This window comes from Cavia porcellus, unplaced genomic scaffold, assembly GCF_034190915.1.
Source record: "Cavia porcellus strain 051 isolate PalLab524CR breed Dunkin Hartley unplaced genomic scaffold, mCavPor4.1 scaffold_14, whole genome shotgun sequence".
Taxonomy (NCBI): domain Eukaryota; kingdom Metazoa; phylum Chordata; class Mammalia; order Rodentia; family Caviidae; genus Cavia; species Cavia porcellus.
This window is the reverse complement of record NW_026947497.1, coordinates 42,383,342-42,401,168: the sequence shown is the minus strand read 5'-3', so window position 1 is coordinate 42,401,168 and position 17,827 is coordinate 42,383,342. Positions and strand designations below refer to the sequence as shown.

The 17,827-nt window shown below is 38.0% G+C and overlaps 1 long non-coding RNA gene across 2 annotated transcripts in view; it reads right to left on the bottom strand.

The window, feature by feature from the left end:
* Positions 1-8,204: 8,204 nt before the first annotated feature.
* The window catches only part of LOC134470359 (uncharacterized), a 212,953-nt gene continuing 203,330 nt past the window's right edge, over positions 8,205-17,827 (bottom strand). For both annotated transcript variants that reach the window (XR_010039209.1, XR_010039207.1), the window contains exon 5: positions 8,205-16,884. This is a non-coding gene — a long non-coding RNA (uncharacterized LOC134470359). The remainder of the gene's footprint in view (positions 16,885-17,827) is intronic.

The window sequence follows — 17,827 nt, the reverse complement described above, 5'->3', positions numbered from 1 at the left end:
TAAAGATCTCTGATCTCTGTAATGGAAACTCAATGATTGGAATGTATATCTAGTTCTAGGTGGTTTTCCTTCTTTCTGCATTAGGGCAGCAAGATTTCCACTCATGTTCAAGTCTGAAAATAGATATTGTGCTGAGACTGACCAAATCCCTTTGCACAGAAAGAAAGGGAATGAACACATCTCAGTTAAGCTCTGGTACTAACCAGTAACCTAGAACATCAAATTTCTTTGGATCTTTTCCCACACCAGGCTTAATATGTGTTTTGTATAAAAGCTGGATCTACAACCAAGAAATAAAACCTCTTCCTTCTAGAGAACAAACAAGTCAGCTGAATCTGTGCAATGAACATATTTCTTATGAAAAGAGAAGTATGAACTCACTGTAATAAATTACAGCATGAACTTTGAGTTTTTATTCCAATTTTGATACAATTGCGATTAACACAGAAATTATCTAAAATAAGAGAGAAAAGGGAGAGCTAAAAACACCTATAAATATATCACCAGGAGGGCAAAACAGTACATAGAAAAAAATAAACTAAAAGGAGATACAAGGGAACATAAAATATGGGCTAGAATATGGAGGGGAGAAGTGTATAGAGTAAAAATAGGATACAAGCTCTATGTTCTAGGATCAATGAAACTTGCGTTGTCTATCAGGGTCTCTCACACCTGCAGCCTTTCTCTCAAGCTGAACAGGCTGCTCAGAGCCATAGTAGAGTTCTTTAGTAAACCTAAGTAAAAATCTGAAGAAGCTGTCTTTTATAGCATGCACTTTCATCCTTGGAAAGATACCAACCATCCAAAACATCTCCTCCAAGGGGAAGGCACTGATTCATCTTTGTGTTTCCAGAACTTAGTAGAAAACTTGCACACAGTAAGCTCTCAGTGTATGCTTGGGAAATGAAGAATTAAGAGGTCACAGAGGTCAAAGGCCAAACTCCCCATCAAGCCGTAGGAAGAGAAGATAGCTTGGCAGCTGTGACATTCATACCAAAGTTGTTAGTGTTGGCAATTGCAACACTGGAAGAATTAGGGCTTACCTGTCTGGTGCCAATCACAATATCACTATATGAGTACCTACCAAATACCTTATAATAACAAATATAACTCTGCAGTCTCACAGATTTGTGCTTGCAACTCTGGACCTGCTCCCAGCTCATGAACTCCAGACACCAAGTTAACAAGGCCTCTGGAGTGAAAATAGCATGAGTCCTCACAGGTGCATCTGAGCAAGACTAGGACCTGGACCTTACCGTGCACCTCCCAAGTTTCCAACAGGGTGTGAGTCAGGCATGCGACTGAGAGAATTGTTCTCTGTTAAAGAAACGGAATGTTTACCTTAAATTACCCTCTTTTTCTGCAGCTAGGAGATGTAACACACAGATTGCCTGTAACCATGGCAATCAGTTCAGCTGTGAGCACCCTCATTTATTCAAAGCACAGAGGCAGTATAGGAGAGAAAATACTATTACAAATAGGAACAATAAGGTTTAATTTCAGATGCCAAAGCATGATTGGTTTGATATTAGATTCCCAACCATATGAAGCACATTACACTTTCTGGATTTCATCTGCCCTCTCCTAATCCTCAAGAGTAATATTAATTTCAATTTCCTCCAGAAATAATGATTAACTTGTTTCCAGGGCTATCTTGAGAGTGAAAAAATTTGGAGAAACATATTCTCAGTCGTGCGTTGTATGCAAGACTGTCACGATAACCACGCCAAGGACTGTAAAGAATGTCAATGTACAGCTTTTATATGATTTTATTTTTTAACTTTTAACATTCTTTTATGGTAGTATCCAAATTCACTGAGTACTAGAGGATATGCTCTGCATTTATTGATTTTCCTAATTTTAGTTTATTTACACCCTTATCTACAGTGGCACCTTGATACATGAATGCTTGTTTGCAAACAATTTGATCTGCAAACAGAAGCAGTTGGAAAAATTTTGTTTTTGTTTGCAAACTCTGCATCAGATGGCAAACGTGACCACAGTGATCTTTCCCACACAGACACAAACGTGGACATCTTTTCCAAAGCCACAGAACAAATTAAGTTCTTGAACCAAGACACCACTTATATTTATATATGATTTCCTTTATCCCATAAGAAGAATGACACAAACAGTATTCTTGACTGCCAAAGTAATTATTTGTGAGTTATTAATTTACTAAACCTCAGGGATTTCCAAAATTTGTCTATGCATCCTGGGCTTTCCACTGATAAAAACTCACCAAGCATATTACAAAGGTACACAAATATCAACATTGGAAAGAAAAGAGAAAATGGCAGTAGAGTTTTGCAGTCTCCAAGGAAAGCATCACCATTCATCAGGCATTCATTGGTTACTGTGTTCCTACTACGTGAAAACCATGTGAGACCCAGCCAGAGTGGATGTGATGCTGTTCCCACTGTGTATAAACAATGGGAAACATACAACAATGGCATAAAAGATCTTTATTTCACAGTACATCAGCACAGAAGGAAATGTCAATTTGAACCACTAAGGAAATACTTCCTTGAAACAAATGCTGCTGAAATCATTAGTTTAATCAGAAAAATATAAAGTTATTTTTATCTTAGTAGTAATTGAATTGATTTGATTCAAACTGTCTACAATTTTCATTGCAGAATCTAAAGCTTCACAAAGCTATAATTTGAATGCTATTTCATATCCCTAAAGCTCAAACTATTTTTCATACTTTTAATTCAGAAAAGATTTTTTAAAGTGACAAGAAATAACATTAAATGCAATGCATGCATGTTCTTAATATTATTTCACTTTCTTTTGTCCTCAGACTCCCCACTAAAACTTCTTTTTTGCTCTATCCTGTAAGGGACTCCAGAGATCCCACTTCTTATTAGAAGATCTTGAAAGAAAACAAATTCAAGAGGCCTTTGTCCTGTGCTTCCTGTGTTGCTCAGGATTTTCTTAATTGGTTCAAGTCATCGTCTTGCCTCAGCCGCCTCAGCTGGTCCTAGAGGCCAATCTGACCACACTAGGCAAGGGGTACATTTTAGGATGGCCATTAAAGTCATCTAAGATTTGCTTACACTCCTAACCACCAGAAGCTATCATTATTTTTAGATAAGGATTCATTAAAAAAAAGTTGATCACTACTACTCCTTTAATACTGGAATTTAGTAATGCACAATTTTCTTGATAATGCTGGTTATCAACTACTTAGCAAAAAATTGAAGGATAGCATTCATATCAATCCCTCTTTCACAAAGCCCAAACCAAACAAACTGGGTTACTGCTGATATGATGAATTTCGCCTTCTGTCAAAGAAGATTTGGGTTTGTTCTACTTAGGCATTTCATTGGTGGCCATTATTTTGTAGCCAAATCTGTACATTCTAGGCATTGTTGAGTACCTAGCCCTGTAAACTGAATACTTCCAGGCCTTCTTTCCATGTAAATTCTTAGTAATGTAACTGTCAGACTTAGTGATATTGTCAGCGGTGTATATAAATTCTTATATGCCAAGTCCCATACACATATGTGTATATTTATATATAAATATACAAATTAGTGACTGGATATGGTAATTTAAAGAATAAATATGGGCTGTATATGTGGCTCAGTGATATAGTGTTTGCTTAGCACACACAAGACACTGGGTTTGACTCCCAGTACCTAATAATCATCATCATAACAACTATTATTATTTTAAAAGTCAGATGGAATTGAACACATGTAGCCAAGATTGTTAATTAGCTAATGAGGCTCTCATTTCCTTTTCCCCAAGACTAAGAGCAATGTCAGCATCTAAGGTAACGAATAAATGCTTTAGGAAATCACAGCTATAAATACTTGCAGACCTGGGCTGAGGGACACAGGTCAGAGCAAGTGGCCTATTGAATGCCCAGAAATAATGTATATGCAAAGAAGATATTCATTTCTAGCAAATGTTTGCAGAATATTTATTATTTTCCAGACACCAAGAATACAAATTGTTAAAGTACAGGTCAGCCCTGAAAAAGTATAAAATCATGTTCAGACAGAGCTGGATTCAGGTCTTTCTTCTGTTCTTCAGTAGCTCTATAATCTAAAAATCCTTGAAACAGAAATTTTAAGTGGCACAAAAACAACCATGTTCATAAAATGCCACCAACACAGTGCCACAGAGATATTTGTTACATACTCAGTTATGAGCAAATATTTATTGAATGTTATATTTTAGACATTGTCCCAAGAATTAGGGTTACAACAGGAGACAAGTGTCTCTGATTTTATTAATGCTTTGTTAGAGTGAATTAATCAGGTCAAAGGACATGATTCTGCTCCTTTTTCATGCCAACAGATCTCATCCCCAAAAAAACTCTGGTTTCTAAAATTTCCATAAATAGATTGTATGACATTGAGACCTCTGACCATTATAGTTGGAGGAGATATGAAAAGACTACCTAAAAATCTAGTTTGCTCATCTTATTCTACATTGGCTGGTTTTGTCTCTGGATGTCAATATTGTATTCTACTGACACAGACATTTTGTGTAAGCAAGTTAGAACACTCAATCCTCATGGCTACATGGTGTGTTTGTGTGTGTGTGTGTGTGTGTGTGTGTGTGTGTGTGTGTGTTCTGAGGGGAGACAGACATAGTGGCAGGAAGGGGAAAGGAAGGGAGAGAGGGAGAAAGAATACTGCTAAAAGAATACTGATAAAGATGATGGAAAATTCCACATTTGTTTGAAAACACTTAACCTGGAGTTAATTACTCAAAACCGGTACATCTTCTATATCCATGCTTCTCTGATCTGCTTTTCCCTGATACCTTGTGGCAATAACTGAACACTATTTTTAAAGAACATTTTTAGATTTACAAAGAGTTGCTAAGACAGTACAGAAGGTCCATGCTTTATTGAAATCACCTCAGTGTGTCTTCATGCCATTTTCCTGTTTCCAGGTCCCATCCAGGTACCATATTGTATTTAGCCATCATGACTCCTTAGACAATCATTTTTGATTGTTGTGATCTCTCAAATTTCCTTAGATATTGGTGATTGGTTTAGAAATACTAGTCAGATTTTTTTGTGGAACACTCTCTAATTGGGATTTGTCTGAATTTTTTTTCAGGATTCCTTTGAGACTATGAATTCTCAGGGAGAAAATAGCAGAAACAAAGTTCTATATTCCTCACATCAAATCAAGGCAACATACAACCAATAGGAGTTATTACTATTGATTTTTGCTATGACCAGCTGGCTGAGCTAGCACAAATAGTAAATTCTTACTATTTATTTATTTGCATTAGCAAACCCTACCCCAAAACATTTATCAAGAAATCTCAAAATAACTTCTTAATTTCTCTAAAAAATTGCTTCTTTCTTAATTTTCAGTAGGAAAATATAATGACCATACATCATTGAATACCAGACATTGAATAGATAGGCATAAAGAAAACCTGTTGCTACTTTTAAGAATTCATGGCCTGTGTACTGCAAGAGAAACTTGTAAGATATGAATAATAAGCAAAGGGGCACTGTGTCAAGGATCAAAGGAACTTACGGAAAGCGATCCCTGCAGTCATGTTTGGGTGGGACTGGAAGAGAACTTCCTTTCTGTAGCAAAATCCTGGGGCTAGTTCTCAAAGGGTAACAGGATTCCTTCCGGCAGGTAAAGGAGGAAGGTGATCCAAAGCAGACCATGCGATGGGAAGGAAAATGGACTAGCGGGCAGAGAGCATGAGAGTCCAGCTGGTTGATAAACAGTTCGGCTGCTACTCTTTCAGGCTGCTAGAGTCACAGGCAAAGCCTGATTCAGGCCAACTCCACACCTGTAATCTCCAGAGGCATGGAGTCAGATTTAAGTTATTGGAGAGAGACAGGACAGAGGAGACAGGAGAGACCAGAGAAGAGAGAGGAGACAGACAGAGAAGAAAGAAGAGAGAAACAGGAGAGAGGAGTGAGGGAGGTAAGAGAAGAAAGGAGAAAGGAGAGAAACGGAGGACAGAGTAGAGAAAAGAGAGAGGAGACAAAGAGAGGGGCAGACAGGGAGGAAGAGTGAGCTAGAGAGTGAGTGAGAGAGAGAGAGAGACTCCCACTGCACATGCGCTCCCTGAGAGGTGCCAGTCCACACTGGTACAGTGCCAGGTGTGGATGGAGAGACACCAGCTATGGCTCAGGAAGGAAGCAGCCTATGTAGTGCTATCAGCAAAGATTTCAGTGGTTTGGCTATTCCTGCTTATCGGGGCCCTTGAGAACACAGTGTCAGCACCCAAAAGGAGCCAGAAGATTTTTGTATCACACGCCCATCACATGCTGTGGGACTTTCCTGATTTTGGAGGAAAGCTGCCTTTCCTCAGGAAAACCTCTACTCCTAAGAATCCCTGCTATGTAGCTTAAGAATCTGCCTCCAGAAACAAAACCCCTACATCTTTACATATGAAAACTTCCATAAAGAGTAGCAGGAACTTCTGGCCCACAGGAAGAGATAGTGGATGAAGTTTTTGCATTCTGTAAGAAGACTAAATACCCTTTACATTCTCTATGGTCTTCCTCACCCCAATATCTTTGTCTCTATGTTCTGGGATGTCTACAATAGAATATAAAATAAATCACTATAAAATACAATCTTCAAGCTCTCATGAAACCCTTTTAGGATCAAGATGCTGCTGTTGGCTCTCACCTCGTCTTTCATCCTCACCACTTTTGCATTTAATCCTCCCTCTTCCCTTAACAATAGAGCACCAAGTCAGCAATCACACGATGTTCTCTATGTTCTCTTTTGCTACCATACCTTGTACCTGTTGGTCTCTATGTTTGAATTCTTTTTCCTGAAGCACAATTGTTTTTAATTTTTTTTAAAGGAAAAACAAAACAAAACAAAGCGGTGTAAAGGTACAAGTAATACAAAACTACAAAAACAAACAAACAAACAAACAAAAAAAACAGTAAGAAATCACCAGTTAATAGATTACACATTATCATCTTAGAGATAGTTGCTCAAGTCACAGTATCAAAGCATACAAAGTGAACATTCAAACAGTGAGACTGCAAACAGTTGTGTTCAATGATCCATCCAAAAACATTAATATGGTCAGCTATTTAACACCCCTAAACACACTTGCTGTTGTATCCTTTAGAGCTCTTTTTTTTTCCCTCTCTTTTTTACAACACAATTTACACATTTTGGGTTTTATTACTCCTTAGTTCTTATTACTTTTTTTTGGAAGAGAATAAAGTCAAATATGGCAAAACAAAGCTGTCAGTCAAAACCAAGGATAGACATAGCACATGATGTAAAAACAGAGTACAAGGTTATCAACAATGGTTACCATAATGTCTCTTGCTGAAGCACATTTTTGAGGGTTGCTTTTTAACATGACATTGGATTTTATTTAATTTTAGAGAAAAAAGATAAAACAAAATTCCATGACAAGATAACAGGAGAACAACAACAGTTAATACATTACATGTAGTTATCTTTAAACTTGTTACTCAGAGTATAAAATATGGGCATAAAAATTGTTTCAAACTATATTAACACAAACCTTCATTTCCTGTGAACTAAGAAACACTAACTTGCAGTTTTCCTCTCCCTACCCCATCCTAGTTCCTTTTTCCTTTTAAACAGTTTTTTTTCCCATTTCACAATATCTACTACACATTTTAGACCTTATTTATTTTTTTTCTTTTCTCACACCAAGGAAAGAATATGATATTTACACATGTGAGTCTGATTTATTTCACCCAACAGTATGGTCTCAAGTTGCATCCATTTACCTGTAAAAGTCTCAAGTTTATCCTTCATTGTACAAAAATACCACATCTTTTTAATCCACTCCTTGGTTGGTGGTCATTTGGGTTATTTCCAAGATTTAGCTGTTACAAATCCATCTTCATCAGGGTAATTCCTGACTTACTACCATCCTTTAGAATTGAGCTGATTATCTTTCGTGTTATCCTTGCTACACCTTGAGGGCCCTTAGCCTTCCTCTACGATGGCTTACCTAATTGTGTTACAGGGCTTGTGTCTTTGACCTTGCCAACCGGGATTACATCCTATTTGGGGGGTTTGGGCCTTATGTTGAGTGCAACAGGTCAGCCAGCCTTTTGCTCTGCCATCCTTGATGCACAGCTTCTTTGTTCTTCAGCTTGTTACCCTACAATTGCAGATGAGTCATTATCCTTCAGTGAATCGCATCTCCATTTCAAGATCTCAAGCAGGAAGGAAGAAGACAGTAGAGGGAAGGAAGATAGCACTATTTTTTAATCAGAGAGAAAGAAAGGAGCTCCAAGTTTTATTTTTATGCCTCATTGGCCAAAATGAGTCACATGTCCATCCATTGCAAAAAAGAGGGCTACAAAAGCAAGTGAGGATAGTCACAATTGGTCCAATATGATGCATTCATTTCGAGGAGTCAATACATAGTTACCATAATGAGTAAGATTATGCTAGCCAAGGAAACTACAGCTTTTGACCAGTCAAGTAATAGTTTCACAACACGAACATAGAAAATACAATCTTGAATATTGTACCAACTAGGAAGCCACCTACAAAGAGAAAGAAAAACTGTATATGCAGGTGGTAAAATAGTTACTACTTATCAGTTGAGACTTAGTTAATGTTTTATTCCAGAATTATCTCCACGCATCAAGACATCTCTGAAAGTCTTTACCCATGCCTTTTGATTTATTATGTCTAGAGAAATAAATGAAGCTCTATTCCTGTACATAGCAAAGGTGATCCTAACTTCATAGATCCATTTACATGTAAAGTCTTACTTAATGTAATAAGACTTGGCAACTCTCTACACAGGCTAATAAGTTTGATTTGATTTATATTATATTAGTCACATTTCCATTGCTGGAAAAATACTCAAAATGAAAGGGAGAGAGGATTATTTGTGGCTCACGGTTTCAGATGTTCCAATCCATGGTCAACAGGCTCCAAGGAAGAAACTGGTGGAAAATAATGATGCAGAAAAACTCTTCAGTTTATGGCAGCAAAGAGGCAGAGGACAGCAGCAGTGCCAGAGAAGTGGGGACCAGGGACCAGATCTAGATCCACAAGGACCTCCATGACCCACATGTACATAACTTGGAAGGAAACCTACTCAACTTATGCATCCAAGATGGAGCAAACAGGAAAAGAACCAGAGAGGAAGGGACCAGGGACTAGACATGGCTAGCAAGATCACAACCTCATGATCTACTTTCTCTAGCAAAGCCCTGTAGCCCATTCATCTATGAAATCACCACTGAGTAAACCTACTGATGAGTTTAGTACCTTCAGAACCCAATCATTCCTTGAGGAATCTTTTAATCTAGTCAAGTTGGTGATCAAAATTAACTGGTGTTTGTGTTTAGAAGTTAGGGATAGTTTTCTAAAATAAACAGCTAGGTCTCCATAACTAATACATTAAATGGATCCATCAGCCACTTCTTTCAGATATTTTGTGAGTGACTTTCTTCTCTGAAGATATTCTACTCCAAATTACATGACAAAACATTTCCACTGAAATATATAAAGGATATGGTCAAATGTGTAGCTTGTAATTTAAGGTAAAATTATTTCACCTAACCTAAAATTAGCCTAGCCTTGTTAACTTGGAAGGTTAATTCACAAGGATTAAATAATGATGATATTGTAAGTTCTGGACATTCCATCAAATCAATGAGTACTACTGTCTCATTGCCCAGATAAGGTGACATTTGTCCTACACTACCTCCATTGTCACTGGCATTAATGTGTCTTCAATCAATGTATTCACAGACAAGAGAGACTTGGGGGCCCTAAGGTAATAATTTTCACAAGGTTGAAGATTGGAGTTAAAACTATAGTGTTCCAAAAAGTGAGGATTGCCACACTTGGGACTCTAGGATTTGTTATTTCTCAGAAGAAACTCAAATACCTGTCTCTTTGAATTTATGTCTTTCTTGCAAAGTAAAGTAGGATCAGGCTCTGGCCCTACTTAAAAATAAGTGCCCCTTCTACCCTGTATCCTCTTAGAAGCTATCTTAGTCCATTTTCTGTTGCTACAACAAAGCACCTAACACTGGGGAATTTTTAAAGAACACAGAAGCTCAAGAGCACACTCGTGAGGGCCCCATTCTGCTTCAATTCAGAGCAAAAATAAGAGTGAAAAGCAGACATATGTAAGTGGAAGGACAAGAGAAGATTCCATTTACAGCAACTCCCTATGAATCCACTCCTTCCAGGAAAGTCTTAACTCATTTCATCCTTCCTAATACCCTGATCATCTCTTTGAGTTGCTGCATTGGGAACAAATCGCCCAACATAAATTGTGTGAATTCCAAGGGACATGTTTACACTCCAAGTGGGACACAGAGGGACAGATAAGGGAGAAGGAAGCATCTTAGCCAACTGTTGGCCTCAGTAAGAGTTTAACCTTCTCTGCAAGGTCTGGATTACAGCCCCAAGGAAATACACAACTGAGATTAAAGATGTAGATATCTGTGTGACATGCTCCTGTTTTCCAAATGCGATCTGCTCACACATGGGTCTCCATGAAGGGTTTACTCAAGTAAGTGTGGTAAATGAAGGATTTCATTGGAAGTTTCCCAGACTATATAACTAACAAATATCTTAGTTACTTTTCTCTCATTGTTGAGACAAAACATCTGATATCCAAAGTTAAAAGGGGAAAGGTTTATTTAGCTAGCAGTTTGTAGAAATTTTAGTCCATAATCAGCTGGCTCCAAGGCAGGGTGGTATTGCAGGATCAACAGTTCATGGTTATGAAAAACATCAAAATCAACAAGTAAGGGGTAAGACAAGACTCTTTGTGTCCCTTATATTGTATGCAGGCTGCCTTCCCTAAAGTGAGTGTAGCACTCACATCCTAAATCCCAGCCAGAATTATGTCAGACCAATCAGTGGCGTGATTTCTTAATCATAGAGCCTTATAGTTCCAGCATTATACCTTCTAGATTCAGCTACCTTTGAAGAAAACCCCATAACCATATAAGGCTTAGCAGAGATATCTATACACAAGTCTTATCAACAGCCATCTTTTATTTTCTTGGCCATTTGTCCTCACATTGCTCCTTCCACAAAGCTAGTCATCTTGTCATATACAGCCATTGTTAGAACATGGAAAGGCCACAAACCTTTCCAGTATAAGGAACCACGCACAGAAAATGGAGAATACTACTCCATACTTGTTAGAATACTACTAACCCAGAGATCGAAATTTCATTCTCAACATTGCCACCTCATTTTGTGACTAGAAAGTTATTCGTCTTTCTGAACTTTCATTTTTTTAATGGTTTAGTAGTACTTACTTCAGGAATTATGTGGTTTAAAGGTAAAAATGAAAGTTTATAAAGTGGACCGGGCATTTATTGTTTATGCTATGATTGAAAACTATGATGGATACATTTTTAAATGTATCTCAATAAAACCACATTGCAATTAATCCTCCTCAAAATACTCTCCCATGCTTCAAACATACTTATCTCATCAGTCGTGCCTCTTTCTGAAACAGTTTTGAAAGTTTCTCTCATGAGTATCTTTAATCACGCTGTTGCAGCTTCTTTGATGTCCTGAGTTGAATCAAAATATTTACCTTTCATGGTTATTTTGAGTTGGAGGAAGAATCAGAAGTCTCTTTTCTTAGAAGTTTGTCTTTGCATTATATTGCATTCAGCCCTATCATTCACAATTTTTAATCACAATTCAAAAAGACATTGATGAAAAACGGATTTCCAGAAATACTTCATAAAGTGGCAGAAAGGAGAGTATAAGTGTGTTTGAAGCTAGAGGTATTTTTAAGGGGAATTAAAGACATTTTTTATTTAAATATTTACCATATTGTTATGGTTGGTGTCTGAATATGCCCCTAAAGCCTCATGCAGTCATGGGGATAGGTTTCTAAACTTTGTGATCAATTCATTGTCCAATTCTGGGGTTATGAGTCTGAGTACTACACCCACCCTTGAGTGTGGCCTACATACAATATGAGGGGCAAAAAGAGTCTTTTCTGTACACTCTTCCCCTTTTCTCTTGTTGATTTTGCTGTTTTCCACCTCATGAGCTGTTACTCCTCTTCCATGTACCAATCTGCCTTAGAGTCAGCTGAGTATGGACCAAATTTCCACAATCTGTGAGCTAAATAAACCTTTCCTTCCTTAATCTGAGCATCAAGTATTTTGTCTCAACAACAAAAGTAATCAGAACAAAAGGTTTCAAGCATCTCTTCTATATTCAACAAGTTATCCATATCCTACTTGAATATTATTAGTAGCAAATTGCCTCAAACATCTATTAATGATAGGCCAATATGAATATACTCTTGGACTGGATATAGCTCAGTGGTAGAACACTTAGCATAAACAATGCTTTGGGTTTAATCATCAATACTGCAGATAGATATAGACACAGATATAGATATAGGTATAGGTATAGATATAGATATATACATAATATCTATGACAGGATAAATAAATATAGATGAAATAGATATAGATATACAGTATCTATGACAGGATAGACAGAGAGGACTAGAAAAGCCATGTAGCTGATGACCTATATTTTTAGACCAGCTATGTCACATAATTAAAGTTAATTGAAACAGACAGATGACATTAGCTAAGTACTTATTATCTTTATTTCAGGATTTTCAAAAGCAGCAGGTTTAAGAGCTGGCCATATTTGAAAGTTTCTAATATGTCACAGAACTGATGAAAGGTCTGTCACCACAGATTGGATGTGTTGATTTTGTTTCCCCAAAGGTATCCACATAGCAACTTGGCAGTACACAAGTATTCTAAAAATTCTACCAGTTTTTATAGAAAATAATAATTGTACCCTTACCTAAAATGTTAGATCTCATTTTCATTTTAAAGACTCATAATGCTTTTCCTAAGCTAATAAGTTTGTTCATTCCAAACCTGTCATTGTGAATTTGAAAGAAGGCCACAAAAAATTGGTATTTAACTAAAGTAGGTGCTTTTTCAGTTGATTTTACAAATGTGAATTTATTGATTAAAGGGATAAAACAGAATTGGGAAAACAAGGAAATGACTCTCAATTACACTATAATTGCAGCTCATTTTTCGATCTGTTTTTTACAGTTAATTTAAGGTCATGACCCAACCTGAGAAGCTCTTGTAGACAGTGGCCCCCATGCAGCCTCTGTCAGGAGCTCTGGTATACAGTGGTGCCCAATGAGTGCACTGAGTTAATCATTCGTCTTATTCACTATATTTGCATTTGACTACTTTATTCTCACATGAAAATGCTATCTTATAAAAACAGGTCTTGGTTCCAGTCCCAGTTTCCCAAAATTTCGGACAAATCACTCCATCTTTCTACATCAAGTTTCTCCATATCATGAAGACACTAGACCAGACACATGTACCAAGCTATATATCAAGGCATGCTCTGTGACAGAGTAGTGCCCCCAGAACTGTAGACCCTTGCAGAGACTAACAATGGTTTTTAAGAATGTCAGAATTACTAGGTTAAGCACTAGCACTCAGGAGGATGACTTCGAAGTAATAACATATATTTATTATCTCTGGAGTGTTTTGAGGGTTTAGATTTACGTTTTTAAATTATGCTACTTTAATTCTGTGTCACATACTCATTAGGATACAATTTAAGAGAGCAAATGTCTACAAAGGCTTGAAACTTCTTGGCATATTATCAATCATTATTTAGAATTTCTTCATGTTATTTTCTTAAGGTATTTTTCCAGGAACACAAGCTTTGTGTGATGTAATGAGAAAGAAATAAAGGAAGTTTAATCTGCGGCTCTTTCACCCTTATCCACTCAACACTTACCTCGTGACAAACCCGAAGCTCTTAATGAATTCCGAGGTTACCGTAGAACTCGGAAACTCTTAGATTCTTACAATATGATCATAGAGGTTCATATTTTGCTAAGCTGTATGCAAGTGGCTACAGGGTACATTTATTTTATCTTCATGTCATCTGGGTTCCTTTTTAATGAATGTTTCTTTAATGATCACATAAAGTACTCTACTGGTCACTTCCCACCCAAATAACTATTACACAAGTGACCATGCAGCAACCTATGTGTTGCCTCAAACCCACGTCAGAGAAAGTTTTCTGGTTTATATAATCCACTATGCAGCAGCTAGTACACACTGTAAAAAGTATAAGCCTTTACATTGTGTGTGTATGGTGGTGGGCTGGGGTGAGACTGGGTTTGTTTCATACTGCACAGAAGTACACCTCTTTTCTCCCCTTGAAATATATGGGATAAGTGAGATTCTCAATACACACAGAGCTCTCTGCAGACACAATGAATGGCAGAGATCCGACTCACACCCACGTACTTCCCTTAGTGACAGAACTGTGCTAAAGACCAGAAGTTGTCCATGGCTGTGCTGAATACATACTTCTGGATTCCTATGGTATTTGGCTTTGTTAGATTATATGTTAGACTAAATATGATTTTACAAGCCTTAATCTTCCTACCTTAAAGCTAGGGTGTGTCACAGGGGTAATCCTGCCTTGCTACTGTCCCTTCGCCAGCCTGAGACAGTCTTCTCCAGCCGAGCCCAGCTCGCACCGGATCACTGTGGAGCGGAACCAATTTTTAAATGTCTTCATCTGGTCCCTCCTACTTTCATGGTTGCTCTGGGGGTGGTGAGAATCGGGACACACTGAAAGCTGCTGGGACATCTGACTCTTTATTTTCTTGGCTCTGTGTGGTTTAACTCTGCACCAGTCCTCCCGCCTGTGCAGAAATTTACTTTTTAGTGCAGACACAAAAGGAGATCCGGAAAAAGGGGCAGGAACCTTCACTGCTGGCTAGTAAAAAGGGAGAAGAGGAATACTACAACTGCCACCTTGATGAGCTGCCACACCCATCGGTGACCCCTCTTCCCTGGCCCCTGACCTGGATCTCTCTTCCCACAGCATGATGATGGCGGTGAATGATCCCAAGAGGAAACTGATGCTAAGTGCCCTTCTATTTTCAGAAAATACTTCCTAGTGCTCGCTCCTGAATGCCTTTGGATTTTGTGGATCAGTGCCACGGTTTCTAGGGGAAGGGTGTATGGAGAGAGATAATGATCTCGAACATGTGGAAACCAGCTATATGATTTGGCCTGCCCTTTGCTGCCTGGAGCACAGCAACAAGGCACACGCTGAAAATCACAGGACAGATCTAGTTTCAGATAAGACTTCCCTGCCAGCATCCTGCAACATAATGGATTGCAATGTGTGGTGAGCACCCACTTTATGGAGGTATCTGAGCAAGTTCTGCATGGTCACTTGCCTCAGGAATTATTCAAAGGAGTCCACTGTTGAAAGAAATGGGATATTAAGGAAGGCTGGCCCTCCCTTCCTCCTCCCCAGCCCAGCCTGTGCCCATGAAGCACAAAACAGCTCCCCCATCCCACAGCTCTGTGGGTGAGTTGTCTTCCAGTTGTCTTAAAGCTGGCATCTGGGTGCCATAATTTAATAGAAAGTTCTGTCATCGCATCTTGAGAAAGACAGGGCCATAGCCCGCTTTCTTCTTTCGCTTTGTACCAACTCAAAGCCTGTCTTTCCCCCACTTTTCTCTCAGAACTTTGCTTCCTTGGTCAGAGAGCCAAAGCCTACTCCCCTTCTTGTCCTGACACAGAAGCAGTCAGACCTCACAGCGACAGAAGCTGGGAGCAGCCACCAGTGGAGGGAACCTCTCCCCTGGCTGCCTTTCTGCTGACCCTGGCCACAGATAAGCACAGCAGATTGGCTTTTTCCCTGTTGCAGAGATGAGTTCCTTTGGCCCCAAGAGGCCTCATCTGGTTTCCAGGCTTAAACTGTGTTCTCAAAGCTCTCCTTTAACAAAGCCAAAATACAGTAGTATTTCCATTAATCCACTCACTAACTAAGTTGGTTCTTCATTTACCACTCAGCCATTATTCGTCATACAATCAAACCCAAAACAAAAACCCAACAGTTTCTCTCAGGTATAGTGCTGTACTTACACAGAGTGATCTAAATGACCCAGGAAATGTCTCTACCATCGCTAAATAGAAACAGAATTATACATAACCTGCAAGAAAGAATTGAAGAATTTTCCTATGAAATGGTGAGGTACAATACATAGAAATTTGAGAATCATCATACAATTTATGACGCCTCCTTGAACCCTAAGTTTCTATGACTCAGTACTGTGTGATATTTTCTGTTTAGCCTTTCTTAACTCAATTTTCATCTATTGAGTTTGCAAATTAAAATTTCTGCAGATTCATGTGCTATTCCAGAATAGATATCATCTCTTGGTACCTTTACCTACCTAATCAATTGAGAGGAATCCTTTGCAGAAAGGGTAAGTTCTAATTAATCCCTTGGAACAAATCATCAGCATACCAACCATACTAACTTTGGTAAATACTGCACCCTGCAGTTACTAGGTGTTACCAATAAATAATAAACAATCACTATTTGTACATTTCACCAAAAGTTCTTCCTTGCCTTAAAAGAAACCATTCTATAAAATTCTGTGTCTCAATCTCTTTTTTATTTCTGGTGTTTCTGATACCAGCATAATCAGGAAACAATGAAAATGCTCCCTGAAAAACCAGTTCTCACTAAGCTCTGCAAACCAATGAGAATGGAGATTAACTCAAATAAACTCTGGAATGCCAGCCAAACCCTGAAACTTGTCAGCAGTTCACCCGCTGAGAGTGGTTATGATTTTCCAGTAGTACCTTGTCCTGAAATAACCTGAAGAAAGCCAGTGTCAGATGACACGTGACATCAAGGGTTCCATGCAGATCCTCCTGGCAGAATATTCCATCAGACTTTACACGCTCTGAAGCTGCCACAGTTGCTGGTCTGAAACAGTGCCTCGTCATCTTCTGCAAAACATACAACTTCATTCTTCCAGGAAGGACCTCCCTTTGGCATTCATGGACTTGATTTTAGGTTGGAAAATGAGAAATCTCTTTAAAAAATACAAAAATAAAACACCTTTTTTATTTTCAAGAATAGTTCTGATATGAACTTCACTTATGCAGGATAACAATTTTATACTTTATTTTGTTTCTGAAGATACACAGAAGTGTCTCTATTTCATCCAAAATTGAAAATGAATGATTTTAAGCTAATTGACTTTGCTTTTTCCCCAAAAAAATGTTAAATTCAGTATGGTATCTCATTTGAGGTTTCAGATATGGTATTTTATAGCACCTTGATTTATAACCCTGTATACAGAAAAGTTATGTCAGCGTTTACATTAGGAAGCTATGTTTTTGTGTGTTTATAACTAAGCCATAAAATTATTCTGGCTGAAATTTGGAATGCCAAGTTTCTACCTTGAAACACAAGTTTGTCCCCAGACGTACACCACATGTGTCACACACATTCACACATTCACACATATACACCAGAATTTAACAATTACTGTCTTGCATTCACTCAATGTATTGCCTTGATGAAAATTAGTTGAAAGAAACTCAAGGTTATATAGCAAAATCAAACATAGCTGTCATCCACTGGTAGTGACTTATATCCTAACATCTATTTTAGCAGATTGGAAAGTTAATGACAAAAGAATTGATTGTATAGTTTTCACAGTTAAGATGAAAGGACGTAAAGATGAATTAAGACTTCCACAGCACAAGTTGCTTTTCCTTACCTGAAAATGTTTACAACTTTCCTCCACACTGTTAATATTCTCTGAATTTCAAACATGTGATCTAATGTCCCCAAACATATTTATTACAAGTGATCATCTACATAGCAACAGACAGGGAAGTGCTAATAAACCAGACCTGGGAATAAATCTGGTAATTCATTAAGCAAACCTACTTCTATGTCATGCAGGTTTGTGCACCATTGCCTGCCTATAAAAGGGAAATAGAATTTCTGATAAACAAGTTACTTCC